Raw genomic sequence first — 16,919 nt, 5'->3', positions numbered from 1 at the left:
AGTTGTGTTGGTGTCACACATGGTATCTATTCTCCATATTGTAAGATGATTTTTTACACTAATTGGGTAGGAGGCTTTAGGGTTTTCAAAAATATTTATAAGTATGAAATCAGTGACCAAATCAGGATTAAGTTCCACACTGAATAGAGATAGAAATGCTAGGCCTTCCCATGTGAATTTGACTGGCATCTCATTTGTTATAGATAATCCGAATGGCCTACGGTTTTTAACCATTGAGGCATACAATGTTAATCTGAACCACTAGACACCGTACTGCCTTCAAAGAACATAACGTGAAATAACGAGGCAACATTATAACGGCGGATAAGATCAGGGATTTCATTACCCATTTTATGGATCTTTCCAATAATCTATATTTTTTCAGAAGAATAAAAAGAGAGTACATAGTTCATATAGTAAAAGTTTTTCTACTGCTTCTAAAGTCTCTGGTGACTGATATACATATATGTCTGATATGTCCCGAAATTCAGATTCGTCTATTACATAGCAATATAACCTTAAAAAAAAATTAGGAATCTAAATGTAAGTGCCTTGTAACAAAAACATAGACTGATAGCAAAAAATATACTAAGACAGATTTTGCCCATATTATCATTTAGTCCCTTCCTTCCTGTAAATCCTATGAGTGAATGATGTATCCCGTATCAATCTGAGTACCCTGTTCATACGCAGCAAATTGTATCTTGCCGGGATCCTTTGAGATTCTTTTTTTTGAAAGAAGGTAGGTGATCTAATTCTGTTCCGGTATATGTGACCAAAAGCAATGCGTTGAAAGGAGCTTACCAGCAGCCGAATTCTCCTCATCCAGTTAGCAAGGATAGAATGATAAAAAAGAGTGTAGTATTTAATCCAGTCTATGATGCCCTTCCCGATCATGATATTCTGGAGTAGCAGCCATTTTGCACATGTGAGAACTCCCCAAAGATCAATGATTTCAGGCCTGCTGTTAGTCCAGTGTCTCCCCTCCCACCAGAAATGGAAATATTTGGCCAGCTCCAAAATGATGACAGCCCCACAACCACATTTCCGGCATTGGCAGGCTCCATCAAAATATCTCACAAGATAGATCAGTCTAGTCACTAGTGTGTCAGAGAGTGATCTTTGGTGGAAAATCCTATTTCCACCACTATAGGATCATTAATGCGCTCTTACATGCCCGGGAGATAGACTTTTATAACAAGCGCAGGGGTAACGCGCCGTTTTTATTTTTATTATCTAGTTATAAACTTCTATCTCCCGCGCATGTAAGAGCGCATTAATGATCCTATAGTGGTGGAAATACCATTTTCCATCTTTGGTAACCACTTCTTTTTTACCGTTAAATTTGTTTCCGAAAAAAGTACCACTGAATTGATGACTACATCCTTACCATTACAATTTTATTGCGATGAGAGCATTCCGACATAGCCCGATAGACTAAATGATATATAATGGTATAGGAGCAATGGTGTGTCCTATCATCTATATATCCTGTAAAAATAACGATCTTTTGTGATTATGTAAACACGGAGATCATATGAAAGAGGCAATATTGTGCAGAGCAATAATTGGTAGAGGAGATGAGTAGGACCCTTTTTTTCTTATTAAGAAACAGATCGATTGTAATCTACCTCAACTTCATACAATCAGAATTCAAAACCCTTCATAGAATCAAAGCTTAAAACTCATTTTCTTGTTTTTACATTTACATTGTAACCATATTCTAATTTCCTAAGATCTATTATCTCATCAATTTTTTCCATCCATTCAAAATGATTTCCACATCATTTCAAACAAAAAAATTTGCTAGGTTTTTATAGTTCTAAACGACTGAGCCTAAAAAAACACCTAAAACATTTCATTACGCTTTTAAGCTACTGAACAGTACCTCTATTGAACTCTTGGAAACATGATCTTCATCGTTTCAATGCACTTTTAAGCTACTGATAAGTACCTCTATTCAACTCATGAAAACAGGGTTTGTAGGATCCGGCAATGTGGCAGGATCAGATGACGGCGGCAGGCATCGATGGACGAAGTGAAGCAGCGTCTGCAGGTATCGGTAGACGAAGACGAAGTGAGACAGTAGGTCTCCCTGCATCCAGCGATGCCTATAACAGCCACTTCGTCCATCAATGTCTACGGCCACTTTGACTCTGCCATCTGATTCTGCGACGTTACCGAATCCCACAAAGCCTGTTTCCATAGAGTTCTGTTGCCCAAAACAGATCTGTGTCTGAGTTTGCCCTCGCTCGTCTGGCTTCTCCATTTAGCACCCATGCTACTGTTCCAGACTTGGTATTCAATTCCAGTTCTACACGTCTCATGTGACACTTGTTATATAAATATATTAACTTCGTTTGACAAAGCAAACATGGGCACATGGGATGACAGCAATCATGGGAACATGGCTGATGGACAAATCTTAATCTACATTAACGATCATAATATTATTAAATTATTTTGTGTATAATTATTATAATAATATTGTTGTATAATATAAAATTATATATAGATTTAAGACAAAATGTTATTAAAAAATTATAAATATAATTGTAGATGGTTATATATTTTATAGGTATAGTTTAATTTATTAAATCAAATGGCATCTTTCATTAGTTTTTGGTTAATTTTAATCAAAATAAGATAGAGATTTTCAAAAATATGAGAGATTTATTAAATAGAAGTTGTTTCTTAAATATTGCTAAGGCACCATTATGTATTACTAAACTTTAACCCTTTACATATCATATATTAGTTATTTTAAGTAATAAAATTTTATTTATTTATAGGATAGATGTATAAGTGTTGGATGCAAATATTTTTTAAATACAATTTTTTATATTGTAATTTTATTTTTATTAATAAAATTGCAAACAATTGGGTTGGCAAAGGGGGGCCGAGGGCGGGAAGGGGAGGGGGATTCTCTTTAATCCTGAAGGAATTATAGAAGATAGACTTGCTTTGGGTCTCAGAATGAAGACAAATAATCAAGTTGAGGCTTATGGGTTATTCCTCGGGCTCTCTTTGGCCTAAAAAAAGGGAATCAAGGATATGCATATCCTAGGGGACTCCATGTTGATTCTAAAGCATATGAACTACAATTCAGCCGCTCAAAACATTAAATTGAACCAGATCATCAAGAGAACCTAGGGAATGATACCTCTCTTTAAACAAGTTAAGTTTTTCCATATCCTAAGAGGTAATAATAAGGAAGCTGACAAGCAAGCCAATTTTGCCTATAGGATGAAAGAAGAAAGCAGCGAGGTGAATGGCATTGTGGGATCAGTTACCATCCCCTAATGGTTGATGTGAATCTTAAAATTTTGATACTTAATGTTGATTTTTGTAGGAAAAAGAGTTATAATAGGAGTGAAAGCATGGAGTCCATTTTCCCTATGTCCCCTAGCTTGACTCCCTTCCCCCCCTGCTTCCCCTCTTTACCCCTCTACCTCTCCTCCCTTCCCCCCCCCTCCAACCTCTCTCCCTTCTACCTTATCCTCCTCTTCTACCTTCACCTTCTTCCTCAGCCACCTAGGAAGCCATCTCACCATCCCCCTCTTTCCTTCTCTCCTCGCCCCTGTCCCATTGACCTTCGTATCCCCTAACCCCTATTCTTGCCTCGTGGTGCCATTCCTCAGAGTGACGTTTGGATTACGATGCAACATGAATGTTGTCCTTGGGTTGGTACTCCACTTGGAATATGGCGAAGTTTATGCGTGGGAACCCTGATAATTTATCCTTGTATCAGTTGCGAAAACCGGCGAAATCGAGATACAAACATGCGAAATTATGGTGAGTGTGAGGATAAATCAATCCATCTGGTCTGGGGTGGTTAGTTCACGCGAGGGAAGCAGGGGTTGGACAAGCTGGAGGTCATTTCCAAGATAAGAAGAATTATGGAAGAGCATTGGGATTTAAAAGGAATGAGTACTGCTCAACTATTCTGCATGAGGATCTCGACCATAATTCTCTATATAAGAAGCAATAACGATATGATATTTTGTCATAAGAATCGATTTGTTGTTGTCATGGGGGTTTCCAGCTTAAGGACCTAGTGGTTAGGTCAGGGTAGTCTCGGAAGTCTCGTTAGTGGCAGAGTTTGTGTAATCTACACGGTGGTGGTTTTAGAGGATAGTCGTGGGAATGAATTGGTCATTGTTGAGGGTGGCATAATTGGTGTATTAGAAAAGAAGGAGTTTTCCAAATTGGTCGGCATGGAGGGTGGTGTAACAGAGTTTGTGAGTGTGAATTGGTTGTTGTTAAAAGTCGTTCACTTTCATCGGTCTTGTGCAGTCTTACAAAAGTGAAGTAATTCTTCTCTTGGTTCTATAGTCCTTTTTCTCTCTTTATGTCGTAGTTTTGATCACCCCCCCATGGTCAATATGGAATCTTTGAGTGTAGCAAAAGAGGGTAGCTTGGTTTTAGGTTCCTATGTGTCACGCCCCTATCCTGGTGGTGGTCTTTCAACCACACATAGGCAGGTGTGGCACCGTTACCAACTTTCTTTTCACCAATACTAATGAGTACGGGCTACGCCTAACATTCAACACTTAGTTATTTTTCTTCAATTCTACTAAGCATTCATCATTTACACAACAGAATAACATTTACATCATCATCATTTATCAATATGCACAACGGAAATACTTTCTTTTAATGGGAGGGGCAACTCCCAGATTAGAGTCTTCCCAATAATAATAATATCGTCTTTTACAAATAATTTTACAAGTACAACCTTTGCCAAGAACCCAAAAATTCACCTTAGCAAATCTGCCAAATTTCAGCAACTTTGCCTACTCATGTCGGGTCGCCCTTCCGTTCAGTAGTGCCCATGTTTTTTCACATCGTGCAACTCGACCGGGAAGAGGCACCCACCTCGTGTCACCCTCCGCAGCTCGTCATTGGGCAGGAGCACCCACACTGCCGAGTCACCCTCTGCAACTCATCTTCTGGCAGGAGCGCCCACTTCGTGTCGTCCTCTGCATCTCACCACTCAACACGAGAACCCACTCCATCAGATCTCCCTTTTGCACTTCATCCGTGGGCAGAGACGCTGACCCTCGGGTCGTCCTCTACAGCTCGCCCTGGGCAGGATTGGCCACATCGTCGGGTCATCCTCTGCACTTCATTCACTAGGTCGGGTAGGAACGCCCACTGTAGCTCACCTATCGGATCTGGCAAGAGCGCCCACCAATGACTCATCCATTGGGAAGGAGCGCCCACCTATGGATCATCTACCCAGAACAACCACTCAAAACCTGCAACTTCATTCACCTTAGCTTAGTACTGTAGCCCTCGGTCCATCTTCACCTCACTCTTCCTTTTTCTCCCTTTCTCTTGCTCACCCAAGTATCACCTTCTAACTTAAACTTGCTTGATTCGATGCCCTTTTTCCACCAATTCTTCACCTTCAATATATATGTGACCTCCAAGAGTTAAGGTGGTAGGTCGACGACACAAATCATTCATAAAATTGCCATAAGCTGTGTCGGCCCACCAACTCGTCTACTCCGCTTGTCGGCCTGCCAACTCGTTGGTTTTAGACACCTCCTAAAAACTCGTTGCACATTCTCTCCATACTTAGACAATTTTCCCAGTCTCGGGTGCAACTCATAGCTTCACTGTATGTGGCTCTTCACAAGTCCAACACTTCAGAGGCTTCTTCGTCTTCATCTTGTCATTCGATCTCGAAGGCTCTTCTTTCGTAGACTTATCTTTCAGTTTATCTGTCTTCTTCTTTCGTTCTTTGATTCCCTCATCGTAATCTTCTACCAAGCAATCAACCACTACAAACGCTTCCTCTAGTGTCTTGATCTTATGCCTTTTCACCTCAATGTGTGCCCAAGGTTTCAATCCTATGATGAAAGCATCGGCTTGTGCTACAGCTACCACTTTCAGTCTATAAGGAGAATTCTTCACTGTATGTGGTTCTTCACATATCCAACACTTCATAGGCTTCTTCATCTTCGTATTAGAATTCGATCTCGAAGGCTCCTATTTTGTAGACTTACGTTTCGATTTATCTGTCTTCTTCTTTCGTTCTTTGGTTCCCTCATCATAATGTTCTACCAAGAAATCAACCACTGCAAATGCTTCCTCTAGTGTCTTGACCTTTTGCCTCTTCACCTCATTGTGTGCCCAAGGTTTCAATCCTATGATGAAATTGAATACCTTGTCTTTCTCCGCCATATCAGGTAACTCCAAGATCACACTCGAGAACTCTCGTTGATATGCTTGTAGGCTCCCTGTTTTCTTCATATATTTAATCTTCGTCCTTGCATCCCAAGTCTCATCTTGTGGGATAAAATGAGTCTACAAAGCTTTCTTCATGTCATCCCACAAAGAGATCTTTGTTGCCTCACCATTGGCAATCTGGTCCATCTTTCTTCGCCACCACATCTTAGCATCTTTCATCAAGAAGTAAGCAACTACCTTCACTTTGGCCTCATCATCAGGTATACCAAAATGTCCCAAGTATTGCTCCATATCCCATAGGAAATTTCCAAGAGCTTTCACACTCCTCATCCCATCATAAGATTCGGGTTCTTTGACTTTCACATGGGCAACTCCTCCAATAGAACCTTGCCCAACTGCTTTCTTCAAAACAACTATCTCATTCTGAGCATCGTCAATTTCTTTATGCAACTTTGAGATTTCTGCCAAACCTTGATCCCTTGCAGCTCTAATGTCCTTGACTTCTTTCTCTGTTTGCGCATACATCCATTATGTATACTCGTATCAGATTTTGAGGTCTTCAAAATCTTCCTTCAACTTCGTGTGCTCTTCCTGCAACTTTGTTGTCATATCCTGATGTTCAGCATATTCAACCTTCACTGAAGCTATATCAGAAGACAATTCCTCCATTCTATCCACTACCTTGTGCATGAAACTTGTCTCGACATCCCTGCTATATTCCCCCGTCATAACTTGAGGTTCTTCCACTTGATCAACCATCAGCTTTGCTTGTGATCTCGTTGAGACCATAAACTTCTCCTATCGTTCAACTTGACCCTTCACATGTCCCTATCAACCTTTCCAAAGCCCTGTGGAAAGTCTGATACCACCTGCTACCAAGAAATCTCTGCTTCACTCTGCAAATCAGGGATCTGATACCATCTGTCACATCCCTATCCTGGCAGTGGTATTTCAACCGCACATAGGTAGGTGCAGCACCGCCACCCACTTTCTTTTCACCAATACTAATGAGTATGGGCTACGCCTAACATTCAACACTTAGTTATTTTTCTTCAATTCTACTAAGAATCCATCATTTACACAATGGAATAACATTTACATCATCATCATTTATCAATATGCACAATGAAAATACTTTCTTTTAATGGGAGGGGAAACTCCAAGATTAGAGCCTGCCTAATAATAATAATACAATGTTTTACAAATATTTTTACAAGTACAACCTTTCCCAAGTACCCCAAAATTCACCTTAGCAAATCTGCCAAATTTCAGCAACTCGGCCTGCTTGTATCGGTCGCCCACCTCACCGAGTTGGGTCGCCTTTCTGTTCAGCAGCGCCCATGTTCTGTCATGTCATGCAGCTCAAACGGGAAGAGGCTCCCACCTCGTGTCTCCATCCGTAGCTCGTCGCTGGGCAGGAGAGCCCACATCGCCGGGTCGCCCTCCGCAACTCGTCTTTGGGAAGGAGCACCTACTTCGTGTCATCCTCCGCAGATCACCTCTGGGCAAGAGCACCCACTCTAGCGTGTCTCCCTTCTACACTTCATCCATGGGTAGATGCACCCACCCTCAAGTTTTCCTCCACAACTCGCCACTGGGCAAGAGCACCCACACTGTCAGGTCATCCTCCGCACTTCGTTTGTCAGGTTAGGCAAGAGCGCCCACTGCAGCTCACCTATTGGTTCGGGCAGGAGCGCCCACCTGCGACTTGTTTGTCAGGGAGGAGGATCCACCTGCGGCTTGTCCATCCAGAACAACCACTCGAAACCTACAACTTCATTCACCTTAGCTCGATACTGTGGCCCTTGGTCCGTCTACACCTCGCCCTTCCTTTTTCACCCTTTCTCTTGCTCGCCCAAGTATTGCCTTCTCACTTGAACTTTCTTGATTTGATTCCCCTTTTCCACCAAGTCGTCACCTCTAATATATATGTGACCTCCAAGAGTTAAGGTGGGTCAGCCTGCCCAGGCCAACCACACAAATTGTTCATAAAACTACCAAAAGATACGTCGACCTAGCAACTCGTCCACTCCGCACGTTTGCCTGCCAACTTGACGGTTTTTTAACACCTCCTATAAAATCCTCGCACATGCTCTCCATACTTAGCCGATTTTCCAAATCTCGACTTTTGGACTCTCCTAGTAGCTCGTCGCACCATCGCAACTCTTCGTCACACAACTCGTCGCCGCACACTTCCCGAGGCACGTTTAACCAAACACACCTACTCATCGTTGCAAACTCGGCTCGTTGCACGTAACCAAAGTTTGTCTCCCACTGTCACTCATCACACATGACCGTGCTCAGCTCGTGGTCATGACACTAGGGCTGCCTTCGGCCTCATTCTAGTAGAACTTCTAGGCGCATTGTGAATGATCGAGGTAGGTTCCACCATGCTTACGGTCTCTGTGATAAAGAGCATGTGAAAATAAAAGAAGGGTTGGCGATAATTCAAAGGTGTATTCATGAACAACATAAGGAGACTCTCAAGATGCAGGAACAAAAATTGGAAAAAAAATGAGAGAATTCGTCAACTGGAAGATGAAGTTGACGCTCTGCGTCTACAAATTGAGCACCTTCAACTCAACCTGGTTGAGAAAAGCCCAAGGTCGGATGAAGAAAATACTGGAATCAACCTTAACAACCTAGCGATAATGGAGGAGTAGTTAGTACCATGTGCCTTTTTTTTCCTGTTTTTTGATGTAAAATTATAAATGTAAATATATATTGAACCACTTTTGTAGGATTTATAGTAGTAGTCAAGAATTTAGGGAGAATTTTGTAATTTTCGGGATGAAAATTTTGGGCTTGGTAGAAAAGAATGCAAATTATGATGCCCATAAGTGGCTCTGCTTTTGGCCGTGTACGGGCATGGATTAATACAAAACGCCTACTCTTTTCGGTCAAAAAAAAATTTGCAAACAATTTTTAAATAAAAGAAAATCATAATATACATATGACATTAAACTATATAACATATAAATAGTAGTTATAAATTAACATCTATTTTACTATATAAATTAAAATAATCATTTAGTAACCATATTTAAATTTAATTAATAAGCACATAAAAATCAATATTTACAATATAACACGATTCTTAACCATGAATATTTACCCCCATTTTACCATAGATATTTTTACAATACTATGGGCCAATACCATGGCTTATCAATACCACTTGCTCAAAAACCATAACTCATTTCAAAATCAAAATATTTTATTTTATAATATTTTTTAAATTAAATCTAAAAGTAAAAAGCTATGAGGAGATGTTGTAGTAGTGTAAATATTTGTAAATATTTATGTGTTGGCTCAATTAAAAAAATGGCAGGGTAAAAGTAATTGCCTAGCTTAGTATATAGAGATGTTGTAATGTCCTATAAACATTTTGATTTAGTCCAATTACCTAAAATAAAAATTAAAAACAATATAAAATTAATAATTATAATTATAATTATAATTAATAATAAAACCAACCTAGATCTTAACTATCTATGAGAGAAATAAAGTTTCTTGAGATGCAAACATTTTTTAAACTAAAAGGAGATTTAGTAGATCCATAGTTAAGATGGATTTAGGATGGTATAATAATAGTGAGTCAATTCATGGTTATTAATAACCCCAAAAAATGTATTTTTATATTAAAATTAATTATTTAATATTGCTATATAAATATTATGCTTATATTATATATTTGTATTTATGTGGATAGTCATGTTTATTTTAGGTCAAATAGACTTTTTTTCACCTGAATCTAGCAAAACAATTTCGAGAAAGAATGTGCTTTTTTGCTATTTAAAATGCATTTTTGAATGCCTAAATGAATTTAGCACCTTAAAAACGGGCACATGAATTCTACAAACTAAACAACTTAAACAAAAATTTTCTAAAATCTCTGCCAGATTTTGGTTAGAATTAATGAGAAAAGATGTCATGAAAAAATGTCACTTTGTATATAAGTTAGACTGTGTCTTTATTTTGGAATAGAGATTTCACAATTTTAATTTATTTATTAAAAAGTATTAGATGGATGGTAGGGATTTAACTTCCATAGAATATTCTTAGTAGTATACACAAATCAAAGGTTGAGATTTATTTGCAAAGTAGTTATGCATTTTTCTCTTTTAATTAAATTTATTAATTAGAAAATGTCATATGAAATGAGTCATGGAATTTTTGTGCATGTGTTATTGTAACAAAACCTATTTACATATTAAGAATCTTTATGATAATGTGGGTGTGAATCTTCATGGTTAAAAATCTTGTTACATGTTTTTTCTTAAATTTATATATTGTTAACTTATATATTAATTTTTATCATTAATAATAATAATAAATTTTAAATAAAGTTATAAATCAAGTTAATTCTTATGATATTTTTTAATTTCAGCAACTTGAGATGTATAATGAATTAAGTGTTTTAATTCTTATTACAATTGATGACTATCATCATCATCATTATCATCATATATATATATATATATATATATATATATATATATATATATATATATATATATATATATATATATATATATATATATATATATATAAGTAACGATGACGACTGATGTCCACTAAAACCAAATTTCAAACCATCTATCATGACACTAAAGGACTCATGCAATCTTGGGTGCAGTGACACCCTTTAGGCATGTAACACCAACACCTTTCTACTCAATGGACTATGCCTCCTTCCTTGATATTAGATTTAGTCATTCCTCATAATAGTTTTAGACTTAACCAATTAACCTTATGAAGCACCTTGAGCAAGCCCTCAAACCTCTTCATTGATGATGAAGCCATCTCAGCCAATGACCTGACTATTCCCTACTTAACTTGATAAAAATGAAAGCTCCCATAGTGAAATCTACATTAGGTCTCTCATGATCTATCCACTGCATCATCCTCTCTAGCACACTAGTTAAGTGCATGTGAGCCAACTCCAATCTAACTTTCTAGCTTTTCATAAACCCCAAAGTTGAGGCACTTTCTTCGAGTATATTTTCATCACTAAATCTGGCATCGAGGTTTCTATCCATTCGTCAACATAAATAGAATGTAACTTGTTTCTAAAATTTTCTCTAAGTTGTAAATAAATTATGTTACATACAACAAATTCAATCAATTTGATTAATCCCCTCTCACATAGTGTTTCAAGTAGTCTTCCAATAGTGAGTTGATGCATTTTTTTTTGTTCATCTATATGTGGGTGATAGTTAAAACTCTACAACAACTTTATACCAAAAATATTGAATAAAGATGTCCAAAAATTCGTAGTAATGCTCATCTCTCTATTTCAAACAATGCTTAATGGAAGACCCCAATATTTCATTGCATTCGCAAAGAACATTCTTTCTAGAACCTCTACTTTGGAAGGAATCTTCATTGGTATGAAGACAAAATATTCAGAAAAAGAATCAACCGTGACCATGATCCCATTGTACCATTACATTACTAAAAACTGTGTGGTGAAGTGCATTAAGAAACTAGTCCATGGTCTTTCCAGAATTGGTAAAGGATGTAATAGAATAACCTATAATCTAGTGCGAGGCTTGTCTTGTTGATACACAATACAAGTATAGATGTACTCCTCAACATCTCACTCATATTCTCTTAAATGTATCCTCTATCCCACAATGCCATTGTTGACTGTTGTCTTCGGTTGCAAGCACATGGTAAGTCATGACATTCCTTCAAGATATCCTTGTGGATATTTCTCGACATGGGCACATAAGCTCACTAACCAAAATACATCCAAAACTTCCTTGTTTTGCATTCCTTCAATTGTTTCATAGTTTTCTTTGCAATTGGATCAACCTCCAATACTTCATTAATCTTGCTATGCAACTCCTCCATCATTAATAATAATAATAATAATAAAGCTATAAAACTATTTAATTCTTATAATATTTTTTAATTTTAACAACTTGAGATGTATGATGAAATAAGTGTTTTGATTCTTATTATAATTGATGCCTATCGATATTTAACATCCATTATATATGTGTGTGTGTGAGAGAGAGAGAGAGACTAACATCCACTAAAACCAAAATTGAGACAATTTATCATGATGCTAAAGGACTCTTGCAATCTTGGGTGCATATAAACCCTTTATGCATGCAACACCAACACCTTTCTGCTCAGTGGTGTGCCGAATCCAAATATACTTCTCTTGGACTATGCCTCCTTCCTTTATATTATATTCGTTTCTTCCTCACAATAGTTTTAGATTTAACAAATTAACCATATGAAGTACCTTAAGCAAGCCCTAAAACCTTTGCACTGATGATGAAGCCATCTCAACCAGTGGTCTAACTATTCCTTGCTTAACTTGAAAAAAATGAAATCTCCCACTATGATATCTACATTAGGTCTTTTATGATCTATCCAATGTATCATCCTCTCTGTAACACTAGTTAAATGCATGTGAGCCAACTCTAATCTAAATTTCCATCTTGTCATGAAACCCAAAGCTAAGGCACTTTCTTGTAGTATATTTTCATCACCAAATGTGGCATCGAGGTTGCTATCAATTCATTGACATGAATATAATGTAACTTGTTTCTAAAATTTTCTATAAGTTATAACTAAACTATGTTGCATCCAACAAATTCAACCAATTTTATTAATCCCTTCTCATATAGTGTTGCAATTACTCCTTTAATAGTCAGTTGATGCATTTTTTTCTATTCATATGTATGTGGAAAATAGTTAGAACTCTACAGCAACTTTGTACCAAAAACATTGAATAACTATGTCTAAAAATCCTAGTAATTCTCATCTCCCTATCTCACAAAATGTTTAATGGAAGACCCCAATATTTCACCACATGCCTAAAAAAAATCTGTGCTACATCCTCTTCTTTGTAAGGAATCTTCATTGGTATGAAGACCACATATTTAAAAAATTGATCAACCATGACCATGATCCCAATGTACTATTGCACTACTGAACATTGTGTGATGAAGTACATCAAGAAACTCATCCACAGTCTTTCCAAAATTGGTAAACTATGTAATAAACCTACCTATAATCTAGTGTAAGGCTTATCTTTTTACACACAAGACAATTCTATATGTACTCCTCAACATCTCACTCATATGCTCTCAAATGTATCCTCTATCCCATAATGTCAATGCTCAATGTTGTCTTCAGTGGCTAGCCCGAGGTAAGTCACAACATTCCTTCAAGTTATCCTTGTGGATATTTCTTGACTTGGGCACATAGTCTCACTATAACCAAAATACAAGATCCCATCATGAATCCAAAATTTCCTTGTTTTTCCTTCCTTCAACTTCTTTATAGTTTTCTTTGCAATTGGATCCCTACAATAATTCCTTAATCTTACTCTACAAATAATCCATCCAATGAAATTAACTCTTGTTTGGTGTAGGTCCCTCCTCCTCCTTAAGTCAAGAAATTTGAGCCTTCCTTTTCAAGGCATCAACAATCAAATTAAGTCAACCTGGCTGATACTCAATGGACATGTCAAAGTATGCCAAAATGTCATAGCAATGATCCTACTTGGGGGACGAATTGGGTTGAATTATAAAGTAGCTCATTGAAATGTTGTCTATCTTAGCCATAAAAGTACTACCTAACAAGTAATTCCTCCATACTATATTTCGTGTTTGGTTGCCTATGTGTTATCGGGAAAACTAGTGTCCATTTAGAGCTGCTAGTCCCACTAAGATGGGTAGCTATCTTAGAAACAAACAAACTAAAGTCACTTTTGTTTTCCTTTATGAGAGATAGATGAGAAAGAAGCAGAGAGTACCAACCTTAGTCTTCCGCTTGGCTCCTTGCTTGTTTCCTTTCCCCTTTGACAAAATTTCGCCACTCCTTCCTTACTTGTCCTGCTTCAAAGAACACCTCTAGAGTCAAAGTAGCATAATGCCATCAAAGCATATACATCTATAATGATAAATAATATATGATCAGATGTATATTAACCATACAAATGCATATATCAATACAAGATTCAGAGATATACAAGAATATGGAGGAAAACTCAAATAGCTTTATTGATAGAAGTAGTAGAAGAGAGGATTACAACCCATTGGTCTGACCCAGCGCCATCCTCCCAGCATGAAAGCCCTCTTCACCTCATGAAAAGCTTAGATCACCCAACAATACAATGTTGCATAGAGAAACCAACAACACTTCCTTACAAAATACAAAATTCCAGCCTCTGGATCTCTGGGATGAGGGATCCATATATAGATGTTTGCAGGTGGGTGAGTCAGCTTCTGGGATTTTGATTAGTGTCATCTCTCTGATAGTTCTTGGTTCCACTTGGAGATTTCATGATCTCTTACTCATCCCTGAGCGAATTCAGAGAGGCAAGTGTCAAATGGGTAGTTTCTAAAAGATTATCTGGGTTTCCACCTAGCCAACTGCCTCTGCCATTTGTCTGCTCTCGCTCATCGCACCCTACAGAAGGGCTTTTCAGTATGCAATGCACTTTTTGCATGTGACAGGTGAGATGCATCGCACCCTTAGCATTGAGCAGTCTGTATGGTCCAGTTTTGACCAGTTCTAAGTTGTTTTTCATGGAGAACTTATGGGAGATGATGTAATCAGCTTACCTTGCTCCTTTAGGGTATGAAACAACATTTTTAGGGACTTAGAAGCCCTTGGTTTTACGAACATATGTGATTGGGGTTGCAGTGCCCAAATATGTCTATAACAGTTGCCCCCTAAAGCATGAGGTCGTAAATCTTTTTGATGTCGGGTGAAATGCTTTATCATGAGGATCTGAGGTTTTTCAAATTGGAAGGTGACCTGTAATAAGATACAATACAATACATTATCTTCATAATATTTTCATGATCTAGTTGAGGCGGGCATTCCCATGCTCAGCTATATAAATTCATTTTCATGTACATAGGACAGACAACCGTTTCTGTGGTAGACTGATGATTCTGGTAGAGCCATCATCCTTTGGCTTGGATGATTACCTGTGCAACAATGATGTACATTTGATGTCTTTATTTTCCTGAATATATCGCAGCCCGGATGGATGAAACTAGATCTGGGGTCTTTAAAACTCGTTCAATCTTCGCCCGAAGTACCAGTCGATCCATGTGAAAAGATGTTCTGGTGTCGAACATGGAAAGACATCGCCTGATTACCAGCCAATGACGAAAGCTATTAACAAGCGCGAGAGGAATCACCAATAATGATAATGACCCTCAAGGTACTACAGTACAATTCACGTGGTGTGAATATATGAGTCGATGTCGAACACCACGTAAAATCTTTCGGTCGAAGGCCATTAATGTGAACCTATCGCCGGAAGTGAGAAACTTTCCATTGAGGCATGCAAGCTTCAAAGTAATGAAAGGGTTGTTCCTAGGTCGGCTTCTTGGATGATGAGCTGATGTCGACAAGAAGTGACCCATCGTAGGAGGGCCTTAATGAATCCCACATCTACAACACGAAACGGAGCAAATTATTTTATGGAGGTGAAAACGATGTTGGGAAATTTATTGGGCTTAAATTGCTTCATTAAATTATCGACCAGGGAAGCTTGTAAGCTTGTGATGGTGCCAACAATATATATGCAGGAGTAGGCAACTAACTCTATGTCTAGCTAAATTATTTACGATTCAATACAATATGCAAGGGAAGAGGCTCTTAACTAAGGAGGTCCTGGTTGTCCTTCCCTATAGTATCATAGAGAAATCATTCATAAAACCAGAAACTTGAAATAAAGACAAGAGAATGAACTTTAATTGTTGTTCAAATTCAAATAGAGAGAGAGACTAACTTAGTCCCTTGATTGTCCTCTCATGTACTAATCCGAACTAAACTAAGATTCATTCATAAGCATAAGAAATGAAATGACTTGAAACATAAAAGCAAAAGAATGAATTTCAATTATCATGCAAATCAAATGGAGAGAGAGCCTAACTTAGACCCTTGGTTGTCCTCTCATATACTGATAAGATTCTATTTTAAAACTCATTCATTAATCACAAACAAATCCTCAAACATCTAAGCAATTAAATGAAATAAGATCTAATATGAAATAACATGTTCCTTTGATTCTTCTAGAGTGAGCTCAATTCTCCTAAGAACAAAGTGACAAGTTATTCCATATACTACATTAAGGCAACTTATATCTAAAACTACATAATGGAAATATATGTAAAATGAAGCTTTATTCTATTCCATCATAAGTTGGATACAATGCTCCAAGAGTCCTCCCTTTGGAATGGAGGAAGTACTCCTATTTATACAATGGAATGAGATAACAAACTCATAATGATGATCCACGAATCTCTCTTTAGTTCCATACATTTCTCAACCATCTAGACACATAACCCTATCCTCCATGATCTCCTCCATGAGGTCCATGATCTTCTCCATGAGATCATGATCTTTTCCATGAGGCTTATCTTATCAAATTCGAATTTGATCATTCAAGGCCACATAAAGATGCCCTGGAAACTTCCTTTGTACCTACATATGTCAACAAACTCATTCTAATTGTTAGGTATAAGTATAAGCATATTATTTTCTAAAGTTTAGCCATAAATCCACTTAAAAAAGTTAAGAATTAATAAACTTTGGAAAAGCATAGTTATAACCCAATAATGAGGTAAATGGAATGATGTGGAGGTGAAATGGAGGTGACATGAAGGTAAAATGTGAAGATATTGGTGAATAATGGAGTGAAAATAGGGACCATTTTGAGGCCCAACATACCCCCA

General features: G+C 37.6%; 1 long non-coding RNA gene across 1 annotated transcript; it reads right to left on the bottom strand.

The window, feature by feature from the left end:
* Window positions 1-303: 303 nt before the first annotated feature.
* On the bottom strand, window positions 304-2,284 carry LOC149151918 (uncharacterized). Its single transcript, XR_016262687.1, has 3 exons — window positions 1,889-2,284; window positions 1,304-1,491; window positions 304-1,135 (listed from the first exon to the last, which is right to left on the bottom strand). It is a non-coding gene; the product is annotated as an uncharacterized LOC149151918 (long non-coding RNA).
* Window positions 2,285-16,919: the final 14,635 nt, after the last annotated feature.

This window comes from Pinus tabuliformis, chromosome 9, assembly GCF_031772625.1.
Source record: "Pinus tabuliformis cultivar Carrire ecotype Pingquan chromosome 9, CPIR1, whole genome shotgun sequence".
NCBI lineage: Eukaryota > Viridiplantae > Streptophyta > Pinopsida > Pinales > Pinaceae > Pinus > Pinus tabuliformis.
This window is presented reverse-complemented; position numbering and strand designations above follow the sequence as displayed.